General features: G+C 44.6%; 1 long non-coding RNA gene across 2 annotated transcripts in view; it reads left to right on the top strand.

Annotated features, from left to right (window-relative positions):
* LOC306803803 overlaps nucleotides 1-5,032 on the top strand; it is a 33,750-nt gene extending 28,718 nt beyond the window's left edge. For both annotated transcript variants that reach the window (XR_013774710.1, XR_013774711.1), the window contains exons 2-4: nucleotides 2,931-3,057; nucleotides 3,247-3,360; nucleotides 4,807-5,032. This is a non-coding gene — a long non-coding RNA (uncharacterized lncRNA). The remainder of the gene's footprint in view (nucleotides 1-2,930; nucleotides 3,058-3,246; nucleotides 3,361-4,806) is intronic.
* The last annotated feature ends 8,767 nt before the right edge of the window (nucleotides 5,033-13,799 follow it).

The following is a 13,799-nucleotide window of genomic DNA, read 5'->3' as shown; positions in this document are numbered from 1 at the left end:
CTTTGAACAACACTGGGACATATTTTCATGTTTGTAACTATAATTTGAGTGTTGGAATACTAAGAATTCAAATGAGCTTTAAAGAGAAGGTTTGAGTCGTCTAGTTATAATTGGTATTTTTTTAATATAACACCTTCTTTTATGAAGAAATAATCATTGATGCTTATTATAGCTTTTGCTAAAGTTAAGTCAAGAGTTCAAGTTTTGCTTAAGTCTGATTTGAGAAACAGAGAAGCCTCATAAGTAACAGCTCACATTAATTATAGGGAGATGGGACAGCAGAGCTGAGCATCATTTCCCATCTTCAGCCAAGAGGAATTGAGAGAGCAGCACTTCAGTGGCTGCTGTGTGGGGATGATATTAATTTTGGAATTGAAGCACTTGTTTGAGTTAGACAACAGAGACACAGTAAAACACATCCTCCCAGAGCAAGAGCTACTGTTGGAATTGCTAAATGCTGCCTTATTCTTTAATAAAACATGTAATGGACAATTGACTACCTCTATTCACTGGGTAAGGACCCAGTGTGGTGGCTTTTTCTGGCTGCTCCAGATGAAGGCTGGTCCTAAATCTGCTACCTTATAGAAGTCTTGGTCAGTCAGTTTCAGGGCAGACACTTGCTGTCCCCTGCACAGGATGCTCCCCTTGTCTGCTGCTGATTTTAGGATTAGTACCAAACCTGGGTAATAGAGGTGTTCCACAAAAATAGAGGTAGTTGAGCCAGTGTAACTGGGGGACATTTAAACATCTGCTGCTACAAGATAAAAACCAGCTTTAGCAGACACATTTCTGCTCATCATTTGCCAGAAAGAGCAATGCTGATTGTGACTAGGTTCTGCTGGTTGTGGCTTTGTTTATGAGTGGAATTGGAGCTACCTTTAAGGCTGCCAACCAAAGGTTCAAACATACATTTATTGTGGAGACATACCCCTGCATGTGTAGGATGAGAGCTGACCCCTGCAGGAACCTGCTCCTCTTTGCAGCAGGGTTAAATTTCACTTTTCCTAAACTGAATTTAACAGCTCTGTAAGGTTTAAATCAGTGGTTAGTGCTGAGATGGAGGCTCCAGTTGGAGGCTTTTGGTTTGGTTCTTGGATCCTTGAATTTCAAAGTTGGATGAGGAAATGGAGAATGCTTTATCCCACCCATTGTTGGTCAGGAATAAAGCCATCTTACCAAACAGAACCAGCCTTGCAGCTCCACTACCAGGACCTCAGCTGGACCCCATAACTGGTTTGTTAGCTTTGGTTCTAGAAGGAGCTGCCAGTCTGCATCTAGTGACAGCTAAGGATGAAGGTTAGCCCTGGGACTGCAGCTTTCCTTCTGCTCTTTGCTGGGATTGTATTGCCTAGGGACCCATCCTGGCACAGTGCTTGCAGGTGGGATTGACACCAGACTAAATAAAATATGGGATGGGACCAGAGTGAATTAAATACCTTATTCATTCAGTTCTTCACAATTTTGGTAAACTGACTTTTCTGCCTGGGTCCAACTCACTCAGTAGCTCCTTTTGTGGGGGATGAGTGAATCTCTGTGCATAGCTCTGACCCTTTACATTTCTTTTCAATGGTAAAGTATTATTTATAGAAAGAAGCTTGATAGAGGCTGTGGAATTATTGGCTGTATGTTTTAAAAAGCAAGCCAGATGAGGAACAAAAATAATTTGGATCCAAATTCTTTTAAGTCCAAGCTGTACATTAGCTCTGCCACTATTCATGGCAGAGCTAATAGCTATTCACTAAAAAGTTGCATTATGGTGTTTTGGATTTGCTCAGTTCTTCTTTTATCTTGCAAAAATTTGGAACTTCAGCTTAATAAAACCCTGGGAAAATAAGAATTTGGTCTAGCTGAAAATTTGATGAGCAGACATGGAAGAAGCTGGTGCATAAACTGTTAATTGTTGCCATGTGAGGACATGAACAGGAGGAATATGTGGAGCAAAGTGGGCATTACTGTTTGGGGAAATCTGTTGTTTTGCAAAACATTTCTCTGGATTAGGGAATAACCTGAAATGCCCTAGAGACATACCTGGGCACCAAGTCAGAGTCATGCACAAACACATGGCAAAGGACTGACCTGCACTTGGCCCTGACCATTGCTTTTCCACTTGCACAGCAGGAGGGTTGGTCAAGCAGGCAAAGCAGAAGCTGCCACCTCCCTGAGGCACAACCATGAGCTCCTGAGGCAAGGAAAGTCTTTGAGAGGGCAGTAAGCACAGCCAAAGCCAGATGGGATTGCAAGCTGCTGGGAAAACATTAGGGAAGGATGGGGGGAAAGATGCAGTATTTGTAAATATTATTATCTGCATCAAGTTCAATGTGCCCTAGTGTTGTGAAAAGCTTTGGCAATGCTTTGCAGTGAATTACGTCTGCAGTGAAATGTGAGCAGATGAAAACTGGAAGCAATCATGCTAAACACTCCTGAGGCTTTACCCTTCCAAATGTTTATGTTTATGTGGCTCCTGTTTTGATCACCTGCCTGCAGCTGAGTCTCTTCCCTTTCCTCCTTGAATTTTAAGGGAGTAGCAGACTAATAAAGAGCAGCATTTCTCTTCCTGCTTTGTTCTCATACCCTCTTTGGAAGATGAGTGAAATGTCCTGGCAGGCAGATCTGTAGCAGGTCCCTAAACTTTTGGGAGACCTAAGGAGGGTCTTTGTGTTGTGTGTCCAGTACCCTCAGGAGGCCTGTAAGACTAGAAATGGGAGTTTTGATGTTGTTAAAGTGTGAGGGGAAAAAAAAAATTATTTTCTGTTTTCATAAACACCAAACTGGCTCAGCCCTGCACATTGTGGTGGTCTATGCTCAGGTCCCTGGTGAGGACCTTTCCCAGCCCATCCCTCATCCTCCAACACATTGTCTGTGCTGTTGCACAGCCTGGGGCTTGTGTTAGAACAGAGGGGGTGCCATTCCCCTCCCTCTCCTCACCACAGGGGATGCTCCTGGAGGCTGATATTTCACATCACCACGTTGCCATGCCCGCCTGGGACAAGGAGAAAATTTTAGTCACTCGCCTCATTGGGTTGCAAACTTTTATGAGCACCGCAACTAATAGCCCCGGTAAGTGGAAGATTAATTTCTGTACCACCTGGCAGCAAGCTGTGGATTAGGCTGCTGTCCCTCGTGTGGGTTTAATGCTGGAGGAATGGGGCACTGGAGCACCCAGACAATCAGCCTCTTGTTTAAACAATGAGCCTCTCGGTCTTGTTAGCCAGAGCTCTTAAATTTTCATTTTTCTCTGGTATGCAGGCTTGTGTGATGTGGAGAATTGCTTCAGCACAGAGAGGCTGCAAACCTGTTCAGTTAAAGGAAATGCTCAGATCCAGCTGTTGGAGTCCCATGAATGCCAGTACTCCTCACAGAGTAAGTAAGACCAACGCACTCTGCCCTTGGAACAGATACGACGATTTGTGCCTTAATTCTGCTGGAAAAAAAGATCCTTTGTTGGGAGAGGGTGACAGGGGAAAGGAGGAGGAATGCAGAGCGTGTGCAGAAAATGCCCAGGGAGCCCATATTGTGTGCAGATAACACAGGGCTCTACAGCATGAGCCTGGCAACGAGGCACCAGCAGAAGCACGTACGGTACAGGCTCCTGTTCCAGCTGCAGAATTGTCTTGTAGGTTTTGGAAATGCTTTCCTCTCGTGAAATAACATGTGTTGTGGGGTAACTTACCCCTGTGCCCTCACTTCCAGGGAACAGGCCAGCAAGCACAGCCCTGCTGTGTGACCATACACTGCGCTGTTTGTGCCTGGGCTTTCAGTTGCCTTGGTTTTGGTGACAAGTTTCTGCACCCAGTTGTGGGTGACAGAGGTGCTGGGGCAGTGTCAGATGGTCATCTAGACAGGACACGTTTTTGTACAGGTCTTTTTATAAAAGACTTTTTATATCTTTTATGTGTATCTACACATTTCAATAGACATGTTATATTATTATTTAGCTAAAAATATGATAAATATATATTTATACATGTATATAAAGGGCTGTTTCGGTAGCTGCTGAATGCACTTCAGCCACAAATGCACAGCAACTGATCTGATGCTTGTGGCTCAGCCAAGAGCTGAGTTCCCAAGACTGAGACAGGGGAAGGAAGACATTGTAATGGGATAAACCACAGGAAGAAATTATGGGTTTCACCTGAGTGGCAGTGCCTCCCCACAAGCACCTGGAATCCTCACCCCAGAGGAAGGGCTGGTAACCTCTTGTCTGATTTCATGAACCATCATATCTCTGGAAATGCAGTTTCCCCCACTCCTGCTGTTACCTCCCCCTCAATCTCACTTTGTTGACTGTTTAAAAATTATGACTTTAAAAAGATACTAGGCACAGTTTCAGTTGCTGAGGTGGAAATGGGTTTCTGACTGGCCCTCAGTTGCAGGCAGAATGCTGCTGCCCCCAGGCTGCACTCGTGCCATTTGTCACACAGGCTAAAACACAAAAGGTTGCATTTTAATTTACTAGCTGGGCTTGTGAGGTGGACAGGATTGCACCCTGTGCTGAACTGGATAATAAAGTCCTGATTGCTAATTGGCTGCCCCAAGTGTGTTTTTTAGTCAAGTCCATCTTCCCCCTTATATAGATATATCTATGTACAGATATGTAAATATATATGTACTTATGTGTGGCTGGGTGTGTCTATATAAACACACATATCTACAGATACATCATTTATGTACATGTTAAAAATATATAAATGCCTGACTTTATTGCCAGGTTGAAAAGGGTCTCTGGTGCTTTAAATCTGTGCAGAAGATGAAGCAGCTGTTGGGTCAAATCTTTGCAGCTTTTCTATTGTGTGATTCCTGTTTCAGGCAGCAGCTGAGCCCACAGGCTCTGTGCAAGAAATTTTGCTGAAGAAATCCCCTCTGCACGTGGCCAGCAGCCTGAATCAGCCTTTTCTGGTTCATGGTGAAACAGTGGAAGACCTTTGAAGGAAATTGCTGCCATGGGGTTTGTCTGGCTGTGAGGTATCTACAGTACCCCTTGCCCCTGCTTCATCCATTTGTTATTAAAGTGCATTTTATAGAGACATTGCTAGCAACAGATTGAAGGAGCTGCTTTGGAAGTCAAAAATCAATAATTCTAACTGTATGATATGATGTATATATGGTTTTCTTCCAGGTTAAAAGTTAGGTTATAAGTTAAAATGTAAAACCAGAGAACAGTTGTGGTCCATCCCATGAGGTGGGATAAATCAAAAGTTGGGACACTAAGGTGAGTGGGCTGAAAACAAACACTTAATGGATCCCTTCCCTGTTCCTCTGAATTTGGCCAACTGAAAACAGGGTAATCATTAAAAAAGCAGCTCCAGAGCCCAAGCTTTACCGAGTTTTTGGCTCACTGGCTAGTGTAGATGCTTGCAAGATCTCTCCCACAGCAGGCTAGCACACTGACCCTCCCTTAAAGTTATAAATCTAGATTGCTGCAATGAGAAATGTCTCTAACTATTGATAACTTTGCTTTGGATTTAGGTTTTTTTTTTTTTTTTTTTTTGTAGATGTGCTTCCCTGAGGAGGAAGAGCAGACAACTTGGCTCCAGGAGTTACAGTTCTTCCCAGCCCAGCTGGAGATGTTCCTGCCCCCTCAGCATCTCTCCTGCTGCCTGCATGAGAGCAGTGCGCCATGCCTGATGGGTGGCTCTTGCACCCACACAAACCTGCTCCTGTGTGCAGGGGCAGTGTCAGGCCACTCCTGACAGGGCTGCAGCCCACACAGAGCCAGGGTGGGCTGTGAGGGGACACAAAAACCCCTTCCAGCCTTGAAAAGCCAGCAGGCTTTTGCACAGGCTTTTGCTGTTGCACAGCAGCCAGACTGGCTGGCACCCCAAGGGGGCACTTCATCCCCAGCAGCTGCAGCTGGCCATGGCAGCAGCCATGGGCAGTGTTGGAGCAGCTGGGGCAGCACTGGGAATGCAGTGGCACCCAGGGGTGCTGCTTCTTGCCTGCACAAAGCACCACATGCTGTGTGGGGAGACAAACCCCTCATGCATGCCCTTGGTGCACTGGAGACACAAAGCACACTCCCCCACTCTCCTAAAACACACAGCAGCCTGTGCTGCACTGCCCTGGCACACATGGGAACCAAGGGTGAGCTGCAGACATGGGGCACAAGCCACAGCAGCCACACTCGGGGGAGGCAGGATCTGGGTGCTGCTCCTGCTTTCCCACTTCAGGTTTCCCAGCCACTTCCTTTCTTACTCTGGTGGGATTGGCAGTAAGCAAAAGCAAAGCACAGCACATTTCCCTGGGTAACAGAGCAGAGAAAGCAGCATTCACCATCCCCATTCTTTCCTCTGCCCATCACCTTTAACTAAACACCAACAAAAATCCATAATATTTGTCTTAGACCAGCTCAGCCTTCCCAAAGCACTTACCCTGTAAGAAATACCAGGATGCATTCAAGTCTTGCTTGAGGCAAGGCTGTGCCTGGTGGTACACACTAAGCCATGCACAGTGCTAAAGACACAGCTGGATAACTCAGGAGCAGAAGGTTGTTACAAGCTGGAGACTGACACCCATTTCCCCCTAATATTTAATATCAATGGTTAATTTCAATGTCCCACCTGAGTAACTTGTGTGAAGCCAAGTAAGCAAAAGCACAACAAAAAAGCTTTTATACCTTAGCATTATGGAACAGCAACCATCCCTCTGCAGTGTGAACTTCAAGTTGGCTGACTTAATTCACAACTGTCTCCATTTTATTTGCCAGGTATATGCACTCTTCCCCAAGCAAAACATTCCATCTCAGCATGGTGGGTAAGAGCACAGCCTCTCTCCCCTCTCAGGAGCAGCCCCTCACTGCACCACTCTCAGCAAACATTTCCTCCACAGAAGCAAATCAGAGGCAGCCCCCAAACACCTGTCTGTGCTATGCTGTGGGCACAGCAGATGCTGAGCTAGGAAAGAGCCAGCCTGCTCCCCTGTGTAACCCAACTCCCCCCTGCCAGCTCCAGAGTTCAGCTGTGAGTGTGCCTTAGCAGGAATGCTGCAGGACAGTGCTCCTGGCTGCTGAGCAGAGCTTTGATGGGCTCACATCTTCCTCCTCCCTGGAGGGACTTGCATGTCCAGCAGGCAGGGACCTGCCTTTCTCACATTACTGCTCCTGGTGCAGTTTATTATTTGGTTAATATACCAAACCTGGAGCAAGAGATGCCTTTTCATTGATCCTGGACAGACAAGACCTACTGTTTTGGGGGTTTTAAAAATGTTTGTTTATGTGTTGGATCAGAAACAGGTGAGGGCACTCTCCCCTTCAGCATCTGAGTCTCACTCACTCTGTTCACCAAGAGCCACCCACCAAAAGTCACTCCCAGCTTGAGACCACCAGCAGCACGTGCCCTTGGAGCTCACAGGGGGAAAATCAACTTTACCTGCAGAGTTTATGAAATTTGGAAGCACTGAACAGGTCCAAATTTGAACAAAAGAAGTGAGTGCACTTCTTCAGTGAAACTAAAGTGAAAAATACCTCCACCAACACTCTTCTGAGGAACCAATTTCATGAGTATTAATTAGAGTGGTACTGGGTAGTCTCTCCCAGACCTTGTCAAAGGGAAAGGACGCTGGGGATCCTTTGTTATTTCTGAATAAAGGTGTTAAACAACTCCTACTTTAGAAGGGATTTTGACACCAATGAGAAAGAATGCTGTTGGTGGTAGGGGTGAGGGGGACCTGCATGCCTTGCTGGTGAAGTCACACAATTTGTGACAGTCTCAGGATGGGAGGGTTGTGTTACCTCAGGCAAATCCACTGCAGCCTGCTGGTATCACAGGAAACCTCTCAAGTGTGGACAGGTACACTCAGCAAGCAAACAGAAAAACCTAAATCAGGTAATCAGTTCTCACCAAAAAACAAACAAAATAATTATCCAGATTATTATAGGAACAATCTAGCACAGCATAACACCAGCTCATAGTGCCATGAAGTCAAAACATCTGCTGAACTATCACCACAGCTTGAGTTTCTATGAAGTACTAAAGTTTGTATCTCTCACCTTGAGTTTAGTGCCTTAGTGCAAGTTTCCATGTTACACTAATATAGTCTGACATGTATATGCAAGGACACAATACTTAATATTTAAACACTTAGGCACAAGAGCAGAGTTTCAGAAACTGAACAAAAGTGTCTTCATAGGTTATCTAGTTTATTCCACCATTATTCTATAGTGAAAAAATATATCCACAATGATGTCCATAGATTTATGTGCATCCATAGCTGATCCATGATTGCCAGCTGCATAATGCACTCTGTAGCTATTTGTGAAGTTTATAAATAAAGCAGTGCTAGACAATCTTACTTCTTGGGACATCTTTTGTATTGTCTAAACTTACTCCATTTCTTTGGCAGTTGTATTTCACCTTTCCTTCTCCTCTGATTGAGGCCAAGCAGGTAATTTCCTTCATTTCCCTCCCACCTTGGGTGTCACATTTTCTAGACCCACTTGTGGATTTAATTCCAGTGATACAGAGTAGGGAGCAGCCTCTCAGTTTAATGGTCAGAGGAGTCAAGCAGAAAATCCCCCATATGGAGCCAGTAACTATCATCCTGTGACCCAGGAGACATCATTCATGTTGCAACTTGGATGATATTTCTGGAGTGAGACATGAATTAATTACTGGAGGCTGGGCCCATGGAAAGAATTCCTGTCTGCCACCCAGAGCAATGGGAGCTTGGTGCAAATGTGGTGGACACAGCCACGTTAGACTGATGGAGTCCAAACTGACTTAAAGAACTAAACTTGCTTTGTGCATCCTGCAGGAGAGTGATGGGCATCATCCAGTAAAGACTCAGTGCATGCAGTACTCAAATATACCCTTGTGTACTTAGAAGGATAAGCATTAGGTAGTGGGGTTTTTAGGAAACCAGGAGGTTTTTCTGCTTCTTAACACGTTTCTGTGGTATTTTAACGAGCTACTTATCTGTCACAATACAGTCTGGCTGTGTTGATCCAATCATCTAGATCAGCACAGGGTTATTCTCCTTTCCATGTAGCACACAATCATTTATCCCCAACCTGAAAAGCAGGGGAGGCAAAAAGGAACTGACCCCTTGTTAGTCATTATCAAATTATGAGGCTTGTGTGGAAATTATGGCACAGATATCACCTGCCATCAGGGTTTAATGCACACCTTCATTTTCCAGAGGTTTACAGAACTTCTGTCAGTCACATTGCAGCAGTGCCATTTGCTTGGGCCCACTGTTTGAGACTACCTCTATTCCAGCACTCCACATGAGATGGTTACAGCTAATAAAGGTACTTTTTCTAAGCTAGCAATAGCTTTGGACCAGCTGCCTACATTAAAAGGCCAGAAAAAACTTATTTTGTCTTCTTTGTCCCCAGCCTGCAGCTACGTAATATGTTCTGGAAACTTTGAATATTTGAAACAAGAGATAGTCATTTGTCTTTATGGGCTGCATCAAATGGTGGATTTAAAACAGTTGGGAGCATACAGAGCAAGGGTAGGAACGAGGAAACTTGGTTTGCTTCCCTGGTAACAAAATCTACAGCACAGCAGGAGAACAGAGCATGATAATTAGGGAATTACAGCTGTTAGTCACAGAAAATATGCTGCAGTTGCAGGTCAGGGACCTGAGGTTGTAGTACAGGAAGGAAAACTGTAATTTAGAGTCTGCAAGGAACTCACTGCATGCATCAGACTTCTTGCTACTTATAGCATCTCTACACCTGTTTTCCAGGGCGGAAATCAAACAGACAAGGGCAGAGATCAGCAGCAAGCCACCAAGGAAACAGAGTTTCCCTGCAATAGTCAGGACAAGGACTATTTTTAATGAGAAATGGATATTCCATTGACTGTTGCTCATTCTCCCTCTTTCTAAGCAGGACAATTAGAAGTGTGAACTTTAAGATGAGGGAGATGACAAAACTTGATCCATGTAGTTATTCTGGGAGCTAGCAGCTCCCTTAAGAAGCACCAGTTGTTCCAAGGGATGAATAATGTGGGTCCCACTGAAGCAGGGCTTGGCTTGGAGACCTCTGTGTATTAACCCAGAGACTTGTGTTAATTTCCAGCAAGGAAACTACTAAGTTCCTGAAGGGAACTGAAGGATACAGAGGGAAATACAAGCTTCAGACTGAATGTAATATCAATTGCTTTTCCCAGTCTTCACCTTAAAAATGCCATCCTCTAATCAAGTGCTCAAAAGTCCAACAGATACCCACAACAGCATCATTAATGCCACCCTGCCCACAAGCCTTTAAAAGGAGAGGACCAGCTGGTATATTTTAAAGCAAATCTATTGCTTTGATCCAGCTAAATCCCCCATAAGAAATTCCTCACTGCCATTCCACTAAAGAAGAGAATTTTTGTTTGTTTATTTCACCCAATCTTCTCCACCCTTTGTTCTCAACTGCTATTTTCCAAGCCTTTAAGATAGTCTTTCTTTTGAAAACTTTTAGAGAGAGGGAAAGCATATTTCTTACTTCTCTGTCCTTAGATTAAGTTACTTCAGAAACAAAGAGCTGACTCACAGCTGGGAACTGGAGCCTAAGGGAACTTGAGGGAACCTAAACTTGCTGAGGAGCAGAAGAAACACCCAGAACTCACTGAGGCTGACCAAGAGCTGACAGCTCCTTTTCTCCAGATCTGCACCTGTGCTGCCCAACCTCACAGCTCAGATGCAGAGGCCAATACCAGGAGACCTGAGGCCAGAGGCTCAAGGCTCTCCATAAGGCACATGGAGCTCATTCCAGTGATAATAGACAAGACTTGCAGATTTGCTTGCTGTACCAGCGAGCAGCTTTACATCACATCTAAGCCAAACTCATTCTTTCCATGGAAGAGCAGCTATTAATAACTTCCTACCACCCAGTCCAGCCTGCTGACCAGTAGCTAGGCCTCCCCAGTTCTCCTTGAAGCATGGCAGCATGCCATGCAGATCAACTAATTCAAACTATTTTGGACAGGAAGGTATTTCAGTGTCCTAGAGCCTCAAGCTGTCCTAAGCTAGCCTCTGTTTCAAAGGAGGACTACATGACTCCCTCACTTGGGTGAGGTGTGACAGCAAAAGCTCAGAGGTGAGCAAAGCCCCTGGGCTCTGGGGTAAAACCCTTCCCTTGGTACTCTACCAGCCCTCTGGATGTCACTGACCTTGTCACTGATGTTTTCCTGACCTTGTAAGCTCTGAGGAGCAGTGGGAGCACGTATGGTCACCCAAGGGGATAAATTACTTCTCTTGCTGGCAAGCTGCTCACCCTAGAGCCTGTTCCTCAGCAGAGCCTGATGTCAGTCAGGTGGTTCTTGCCCTTGGAGGCTGGGGCAGCCATGCCAAATGCTGGTGGAGCCTCCTCCTTGCCCTGTTTCTGGCCAGCAGCAGACTGGCAAAGGCAAGCTGGCTCCCAGTCCCTACTCAGAAGCCAGCCTGTATTCTCCACCTTACTGAGCCACAACACCTCCAAGGAGAGACAATGCTGCCATTTGGGACAGAATTTCTTTATATTCAGAAGAAATATTAGCTGAGATGCATCTCAGTCTTGTAGCCTTTTCACCAGAGCCACTTAACCATAATAATGTGACATTTGATTTTAAAGCCTTCCAGAGGAAGGCTGCAATTTGCATTTTTGAGCCCCATGCACTGACTTGCCCTAAATGTACCTCCACCCACCTGCTGGTACTTGTGCAGTCATTTCTCTAGGGATGACAAGGATTCACCAGGTCTTGGTACAATGCACCCAATTTATCTCAGTAAAAGTTTCAAGTTCGACCCTGATAGTGCCTAGTGCTTGGTGCCATTTTTAGAAAGCGGAATAACTAAGTATTTAAGGACAGATCCTTCCCCAAATAGACAAGAAGAGCCAATCAGCAGCTGTTTCTCTGGAAAGACTTTGCCAGCACTACAAATGCTCCATATAGAAGCAGCAAGGTGCTACTTCTGAGCTTAAATGCATGTTAGATGACATTGTCACTAAATATACCAGGTGACTGTTAGCACAATTGGTTTGCTTCCAGTCTGGTTCCCCTCTTTGGTGTGGGCAGCAGGGGCATCTTAAATGAAAAAGCCCCAAGATGAATTTAGTTTAATGACTGAATGTGAAGGGGGGGCAGGGAAGAAGGAAGGAGAACCAATATTAAGTGTGGAAATTAATACAAAAAAGCTTCTGGGATATTAATAGTGTGCTGAACTAATAAGATGCAGTCAAAGCTATGAAGTTTCTGCAACACTGCAGCAGCTGCTACTGTGAAGTAAGGGACTAGAGTGGATCTGTGTATTTACAGCAGTTATCTGAAAGCCTGGGCATGTAATTCCACTCAGAATCCCCACCAACACAAATACATTAAAAGCAGACTGAAAAAGCTCCTATAAACCCACTAAGCACAATAGCTGAAGTTTCCACAAGGAATAATTCATAGCACTACAGTCATGCTCACAGAGGTGGGCTAAGACCCTCTCTGGACTCAACAGGGAGCAGAAACTTGCTGAGAACACGATATACTGTGCAGCTCAAATACCTTCCAACCCTCTGGATTGCTAAAAAACCCTCTGGGACAGGAATCTGTAACATAAAGAAGTCACATGAAGTTAGGCTAGACAGTGACTGCTAGAAAACCTTAGCTCCACATTGCTTTTTTGGGTTTTTGTTTGATTGTTAGGGTTTTTTTTTTTCCTGTGGGCTAGGGGTTGGTACCACAGTTCTGGGTATGGACCAGAATCCCTCCATGGAATGAGTAAGAATGAACTTAATATGGATTTGGGAATAGATAAACATGGTCTCTACACAGCAAGAGACTGAGGTCACCAACAGCATCACCATGATCCCCTTGCACTCCTCAAGATAAGCAGCAGCCCTGAAGTATCTAAAGCCTTTGTCTGGTTAAATATTCCAGTCAGAGCTCTCTGAAGGCTGAACAGCAGCCCAATGTTGATAGCAAGATATTAAGAAAGGAATAAATGCCATTTTGTTAAGGAAATTTTAGAGAAGAGTGAAAGTTTTGAAGACTCATTTTAAGCTTTCATCACTGGCAAGAAAGAGGAGAAGTCAGGTTACTTAACCACTGTTATGACAATTATGAAATGGAAGAGACCAGTGACTTGAAGAGAACATTGCAGTTCATAGCAAAATTCCACTGTGCTTTTCATTAGGTGTGTCCAATTACTTCCAGTATAAATTAGCAAGACCGTTGAAAGCAGGTTTGCAGAAAATTAGTTTAATGCTGTTATCAAATGGGAAAAAAAAAAACCAAAAAACCAAGGAAAGATTTGTTTCCCATGAAATAGTCACAGAAGTCTAAAGCTATGTTGGAGATCACTCAGACACTGCAGAACCTTTCAGAATTCCTGCTTCACTGGGAAGATCTGGGATTCTGAGACAGCACTTGACGTTAACTTTGTGCAACAGTTCTAGGAATGAAAAGCAAGAACTTAATAGGGTCAGCTCCAGTAAAGCTGACTTCAAAGGGCACTTTTAGGCTGCTGAGTAACTGCAGATGCAGGCAGATGGCTCATAACTATTCTACCAAATTGCTCACATGAATTGTTGCTGGTAGAGTCATGCCAGCATTATTACAAGCCCTCTCCCCTGTCCCGCTGGGCTCAGTGACCATTCATGTTGCAAACTAACAAGTCAGCACCTTAAATTAGGCCAGAGGACAAGTGAGGAACAGAAAACAGGAGACACCATGCAACTCTACCATTGGTAGTGTGGGTTGCAGTTGTCTGTGAAACTTTAGGCAATCCTGCCATCCAGCTTCACCTAGAAAACTCATGGTTTTCTATTGTGCTGACATGCAGAAAGAAAGCCTCATCCTGTTTGTGATACTCAGCTCCAACAAAAACAGAGGAGCATGCATCAC

Source organism: Erithacus rubecula (genome assembly GCF_903797595.1).
Source record: "Erithacus rubecula genome assembly, chromosome: 6".
Classification (NCBI taxonomy): domain Eukaryota; kingdom Metazoa; phylum Chordata; class Aves; order Passeriformes; family Muscicapidae; genus Erithacus; species Erithacus rubecula.
This window is presented reverse-complemented; position numbering and strand designations above follow the sequence as displayed.